This window comes from Phoenix dactylifera, chromosome 6 (genome assembly GCF_009389715.1).
Source record: "Phoenix dactylifera cultivar Barhee BC4 chromosome 6, palm_55x_up_171113_PBpolish2nd_filt_p, whole genome shotgun sequence".
In the NCBI taxonomy this organism is placed as follows: Eukaryota; Viridiplantae; Streptophyta; class Magnoliopsida; order Arecales; family Arecaceae; genus Phoenix; species Phoenix dactylifera.
Genome location: NC_052397.1, coordinates 3,932,331 through 3,939,483, shown reverse-complemented (window position 1 = coordinate 3,939,483; position 7,153 = coordinate 3,932,331). Strand labels below are relative to the sequence as shown.

Below are 7,153 nucleotides of genomic sequence, written 5' to 3'. Positions count from 1 at the left end.
TGCTTGTGTAATCCCTGTTTGTCATGGCTTGTATAAACCCAATTTCAATCTCTACTTTTAAGACAATTGATTTTGATGCATCTTTCGCATCCCTTGAACAGCTCTCCTTTCTGTTCTCTTAAAATAAAAATCTCACAACATTGTTTTTATGTTTTTTTGTTCCAAGCTCCACCAATAAGATATGTACATTGCATGTGCTACATATTATATATTGGTGTTAAGCAAATTTTGTTTGATTGTACATGGCTGGACTCTTCACTCTCTGCTTGCTTTTTGGCTGGAATAACGACGACTGCTTTGTGGTATAGCAAAGACACCATTCATCAATGCCGGGATCCGAAGAATTTGGGAACAAAATATGATTTGTGATTACTTGTACCAAAATGTTCGGTGGAAGAAGCAAAGATTACTGACCTAAATTTTTCATAGTGTACTGTCACAGCACTAGAAAGGTCCACTGAGGCTATTTAAATGCCCACGTATATCTCAATCAATTTACCAGGCTGCATTACCACAAGTAAGTTCGAGCCAATTTCCCGGGTACCATCTACATAATTACAATCTGAGTCCTTCGCCAGGTTTGTAATTACTGTATAGCCTCCTTAAGAAGTATGATGAAAATAAATAAAAACCCCTCTGCCTAAAATTAATAAGAAACCAAAAAATCGTAGTTCCAGTCACCGCCTGCGAAAGTCTAAATGGAGACGCTGTTGGGCACAGCCGCGGCAGTGACGCGACGGGGCGGAGGTGGGGGCAAGCAGTGTAGTATGGCAGCACCCGGCCCCGTACCGTTGCGCCCGCCTCGGGTCGCCGTTCCGCCGGCGAATCTCCTCCTCGACCCCGCTCCCATTTCCGCCGCAAAACTCCCGGAACCCCGCCACCGCCCGCCGCGTCGGCCGTCCACGTCCCCGGCTGCTGCCCTCTCCCCCAAACTCCTCGTCCGCGAGTGCGTCGACAACGTTCCACCACCGCATGAACTTGGTCGCCTGCAATATAGTCGGCATCGCCGAGAGGAAAAACCGTGCGGGTCGGCGAGGAACGCCGGTACCTCGGCCGGGTCCCGCTCGGGATCGGGAACTAATCGGCGCATCAAGGGGGGCGGCTCGGGACGTAGCCGCCGAGCGGGTACTGGCCGAAGTTTAGCGCGGCGTGCTGAGCCGAGGCGAGCCAGATGAGGGTGGTGAGGACGGCGACGAGATCGGCGGGGGAGTCGAGCGGAGGCCACCAGGGGGCGTGGCGCTTGTCGGCGTGGCCCACGTGGATGCACTCGTGATACCAGGCCTGGAGCTCCGTGTCGGACCGGACGCGGGCCGGGTCCGGGTAGTAGCACTCGACGTAGGACCGACCCAGCTCTGGATGGCGGACCAGAGGAGTAGGCCGTCGTCGGCGTAGGGGTAGTCCTCGATCAGGAGACGGAGCCCGTGGGGTTGCGTCGGGTCCTCGACAGCCATGCCCCTGTGATCAAAGTTTACATGATACGTACCTTAATATTTATTACACGTCCAATTCTTAACGTTTGCATGCAAAACTTGATATTGTTCCAGCCATGGATTCAGTGTCATCCGATCAGAGAAAAGAGAGGGAGAGAGACGGGAATGGCATGTACTGCGTATTAGATCAGCCGGGAGACCCTCCAAGTCGAATCTCATAAATCCCCGGTAGTAGGCCGCACTAATTCCATGCAGTAGGGGCCAGCGAGTAAGCACGACTCGATCACCCCCTCGCGTTGATAAGGCTGCCTCGCCAGCGCGTTGATCTCCAGCGTGTATCTCATGTGGGGATGCAGCAAGCTGAACACCGGATGCAGCGTGCTCAACGCCTGTGCGCTGCCAGTATAAACGGCTCCATGATGCTGCACGCTCTCAACCTACGTAATTAAGACGTACAAATCCATATATATGAGATTAGCATTAAAAAGTTAAAAATAACAACGGCTATTAGCAGGTAATAACATCCATTGTAACTCTTCATGCTTATTTCCAGATGAAATGGTCATCATTTCATTCTAATAAGGAATATTTATTTTATATACCAGTGGTTGACGAGCTGTGGACGCCGGCGTCATTGGAAGCAGACATGGGACTTGCGAGCATCCATTGCCAATGAGTGGTGGCGTCGCAGGGCGGTGTCAAAACCATGCTGGGCGGGCCTCACCAGGCAGCGCCGAGGAAGGCCCCAATTCAATCGCCACGGGCTTCAATGTCCCCCATGGGTGTCAAGAAGAAGAGGTCCGGGTGGCATATGCTTCCGGCCGTCCAGCTCCGTTGATCCGCTTGAATGACGGTAGATATATGTCGTGGTAGTCCCACCATGAACAACTTTCCCTCCTCCAATGCCTTATTAAATATAAAAGGAAAGTTGGATATAGATAAGATAATGGCGTTGCATGTAATTCGATTGAAAGATAGGGTGGTTTCGATCGGGTTACCTCTTGACGTCAGCCCATTAAGCGCCCGCGATGTGGGCATCCGTTATGGCGGATCTGGGGACCGTAGACTGCAGGATCCAGTTTGCTGACCGGGAAAGACCTGTGGACGAAAATGCCCCTCCTGTTTCAGTTAACTACAGTTGGGCCTGTACAATTTGAATGACAAAAATACCCTGATGATTTCTTAGTAATACCTGAAGCCTCTCGATGCTTACGGGGTTGATGCCGGCGACCACCTGCCGGGCAAATTCGTCGTCTCGGAGCCACGCGAATTTGTCCTCTGCAAGATAGTTATATCTTAAACATAGAACCTTGGATTTATGTCAAATAACACAAATGCCACTAAATTGGCTACGTTAGCTTGACCGAGTGGCCATGCAAGTACAATCTTGCCGCATCGAATGACAGTTCAGCATGTATTATACGATATTGTGGTCTATTAAAAAAAATATAAAATATATAAATAAATCTATTCCATTTTATTAGCTTAAGTTTTTAAAACAAATGGTAATTGATTTATCTCATACTATCAGCTTTAATTTTTAGAATAACAGGTGATTTCAACATGGTCTATTAAGTCTTTTTTTAATATTTTAGTTTGCTTAATCTTTCAAAGATGTGTCACAATCGTAGTTGAAAACTGAAATAAGAAAAAAGATGGACGTGACATCTTTGGCCAATTTAGACCTCCACAATCCCAACAATTGCCGAGTGATGGCAACTGATTAAGGGCAAAAACTAATATAATAATTTAAAAAAAAACAGGTGGGATGGCTCAATCTTCTAATTGGATAAACGGGTTTGACAATGAAATACAAGTAGAATTGATTGTACTACTGGAGAGGATATTGGGTGTCACTAGCGTAGAAGCCTCTCTGCCTCGACATCTTGATATCTACTGAACAAAAGGTAGCTTCCCTGAGGTGTGCTCCTGGGAGGCCCGAGCATGAGATAAGACCCTCCTGCTGTAGAGTGTCAATGGGTGCGAGGCCCTGGATCAGTCAGTTCTCGATGGAGATGGAAGCAATGAGTGAGGGGATGAGGCATGGGAGCACGCAGGCGCTGAGCCTCCTGCCGAGAAGGGCGACCTTGGCTTCGGCCCTTCAAAGGGCCTCAACCACGCGGGCACAATAATGGATGCGCGCTTCTCAACTCACTCTCAGCTAGCATATCTGTTCCATGTTCAATATGATCATCTATGTTAATTATCACAGATATTGTGGATCCAAAGAAAAGATGCAAGGTTATAATAAAAAGACAGAGATTAGAAGAGAAGGTAAAATAAAAACAAGGATATTCAGTCCAGTTTATAATTAGTCATTAGGCTTTTAGCATGATCTTGGGGATGCAAGGTTATTTTTCATTTGACAATTTCATTTTGTTTATCTGTGGTTGATATTTTGGAAAGCTTACCTAAGAAATGAGGTAATCAAATGAATTTGTGACGACCAATTTTATATGGGTCAGAATCACAGATGAAAGTGTGTAGTTTGGTGGAGAAGATGGTGCTAGGAATATTCATGGCCGCAGTCTTGACTAGAAGAGCCATTTACCAAAATGAGCACGACCTGTTCCTAGATGAAACTCGGTCAAATGTCAAGAACTATGTAATACTACTTCAAGATGGAAGACATTGACGGTCAAAAACACCGAAGTTCCAAGAATCTACATGACACCCACCACCTTTCCCATTTTCACACCTATTTGTGAACGCATATAAGAATCTACAAATATTTTCAGACTTTTGAGAAAGCTTGTCGGAGCACTGCAAGTTATAGTTCCCATTAACTTCCCTAACGCCATCACCATATTCCAATTTTTCAGTGATAGCAATGGAGAGGAAAGAAGACTCACTAGTATCCGTAGGAGGCCGACCGGTCCGGCATCGTCGCGGGTACGGCACCTTCTCTCCCCCAAGAATTGGCCTGACAAACTCCATTCCTTTATCCGGATTGCCCAAGTCATTGTAGGTGGCATAATCATAGATCCTATCAGACAGCTTTCGGACCCCCTTTCCATCACCCCTCAGCTCCTTCAGCTCCTCCTTCCTCAGCTCTTTCAGTCCTGCCGGCGTCTCCGATGGCAAATAAGGCTGCAAATGTTCATAACAGGCCTATCAACAACTGAATTCCTAGAGCCAGATCTGCTTCAACTTGACAAGTGGCTTCATGTTGGTTGTAATGACAGGCAATTGAGAAAAGTTGACATTTTTAAGCGTCCCATATGACCATGTATACATTTATTAATTATCTAACAAGCAACATATATATTGTAGTTCATTAGCATCGAGTCCTATAACAAAAACATTAATCTATGTAACTAATGCTGGACTCCTGACTGCTAGCTCTTCCACAAATTTTTTGTCATTTAAATACCAGGAAGCACCATATATTAAGCTAAAGGCGAGCATGTGGAGTTTGGTGACATGTTATCCTGTGAAGACTAGTCCTACACTAAAAACTGATACAAGTTGTCCAGAAAATAAACTAGTTTAAGTTAGATAGATGTCTCTAGATCAGTTGCTCTACACCACAAACACTAAGATGGCGAAGTCATCGATGTCGACACTCAACACCTATGTCATGCTGTTAATTAAGACAAAGGTGGGTATGGATTTGGACTTGGTGCTGAAGAAGACTCTCTTGGGGGCAGGTCCTTGGTAGATTCGACCACATGAGTGCAGAAGGAAGTGGACGGGGCCGAGGAGAAGCCCCTCGACGAACGACACGGTCTCCAAGAAGATCTCTCTGGTGGCGATAGTGAGGGTGATGGCCCCAGGCTCACACAAGGCCGAGGTCCCCGACAACCCCACTCTGCGGTGTCAGACCACGCGCTCCCCCTTCACATTCTTCTTCTCAAACCAGTCCTTGATCACCGCCTCGCCGCTCTTCTTCGGCTTCTTGGTTCCTAGATGATGGAATTAATCAGTACAGAAGGAGACTGTCGAAAAGTCCAACAGCTAGTAGGATAAGAGGATCTAATGTCCTACAATAAATAATGTTCTTGTTGATTTGAGTTCTGAAAAGGAAAACCAAATCCAGTTGCGCTTTACAGATCTACCAGAAAGCAGATTAAGAAAGAGACTTGTTTTAGGCTTAAAAGAGCACCCCAAAAGCTCCAACTTTTTGTTTTGGTTATTGATCGAAAGCATCAGAAGAGGAAGAAGAAAAGATAATTTGATGAGGAGAACCATAGGCACTAAAAACAAAAACAAAAACATAAAAAAAAAAAAAGGAGCTTACTTGGATCGATCTCAGTGCTGATGAGCTGCAAGACTACGTTCCTGCCGATCTTATCGGACAAGGCATCGAGGTGGTTGGCAATAGCCTCCTTAAAATCCTCCTTGCTCTTCCTCCTCACGGTCAACGCCGCCCTCACCGAAAACTTCACGGGATCCGGCTTGCCCACCACAAGATTCACCACATCTTCGCTGATTGCCGCCACCACCTTCGTCGACCGAGAGCTCCTCCTCCTCCTCCTCGTCTGCTCCACGGAAACCAGAGCAGGGGAGGCAAAACAGAGCCTGCTCTGTTTACCTCGGAGCAGATCCAATTTCGGGGCAGGGACCAAAGATGATCTCTCCATCTGTGAGAAGCCCATGATCTCGTTGCAAACAGCCATTCTCTTCCTCTCTCTCTTCTTCTCCTCTTCAAGGAATTCTGAGGGAAAAGTTTGCAGCCTTATTCTTCTCTCTTCCTGCTCTGTTCTTCTTAGCGTTGGAAGAGTGGAGGAGGGGAAAGAGGGAGGAGTTATATCTCGCAGTGTTTAGCCGATGAAGGGGGTGGGATGGATTTTTAATAGAGGAAGGGGAAGAGGGGCAGGATGGGAAGGGTGGAAAGTGGCTGCTGGTTTCCAAATCCCGCACGTTTAATGTTCTTGTTTTCTTGTGAGAGACCTCAGGGGAGTAGTCAATTTGTGAGGGAACGGATATTTCTACGAAGTGGGGATTACGGTTTGGCAGGTTGAATGACGATCATGTTCTTATTGCTTAGATTAATGCTGTAAAGGTCCCCCACAAAAATTTAGATTAATGCTGTAATGGTCCCCTACGAAAATGTATGGCCAAAACGAAAAGTTTAATGGGGTACAAAACTCAGTCATGTTCATTAAATTTTTTTATGATGTTCCAGACATCCTTCTTTTATATATCTTAATTAATATATAACTCAGGTTTGCCAATATAGCAACTATACTACCTGAATCAAAGACTCTGCAATACAAGAAATCCATTTATGATTAATTACTTAGTTTGGTTGTGTAAGTGTTAGTATCGTTTAAAGAAACTCACCTACCATAGCTCATCGTATAGTGAAAGAGCTAGGTCAAGCTATAATTGAAAGGCATTCATTTTTTTTCCTTAAAATCTTGTGCAAATATATTCAGAGAAATAGAAGTTTCATTTATATAAAAATAGAAGTTAAATTATATTACAACTAATTAGCCATAAGAATTATCTGGGAAAAATCGGCTTGAAGTATTTTTTTTGATACTAGCGAAGTTCAATAAACCATTCATACTAGTAGAAACTTTTAACCGGCTTGAAGTATCTTCATATTATCAGTAGAAAAATCATAATTCTTCTTTTGAAGTTTAAGAGGAGCTAATTTCAATATTTTCTATTTTTGTATCTACATTATACTTGAAGAGGATTCAACTAAATCGAATTTACAAATTTTGTGCCCTAGTACAATTCAGACAAATGCTCAGTAGTAATTGACAATTTAT

General features: G+C 44.9%; 1 pseudogene; it reads right to left on the bottom strand.

Moving 5' to 3' along the window:
- Positions 1-344: 344 nt before the first annotated feature.
- Positions 345-6,401, bottom strand: LOC103702133 (annotated as a pseudogene).
- Between the last annotated feature and the right edge of the window lie 752 nt (positions 6,402-7,153).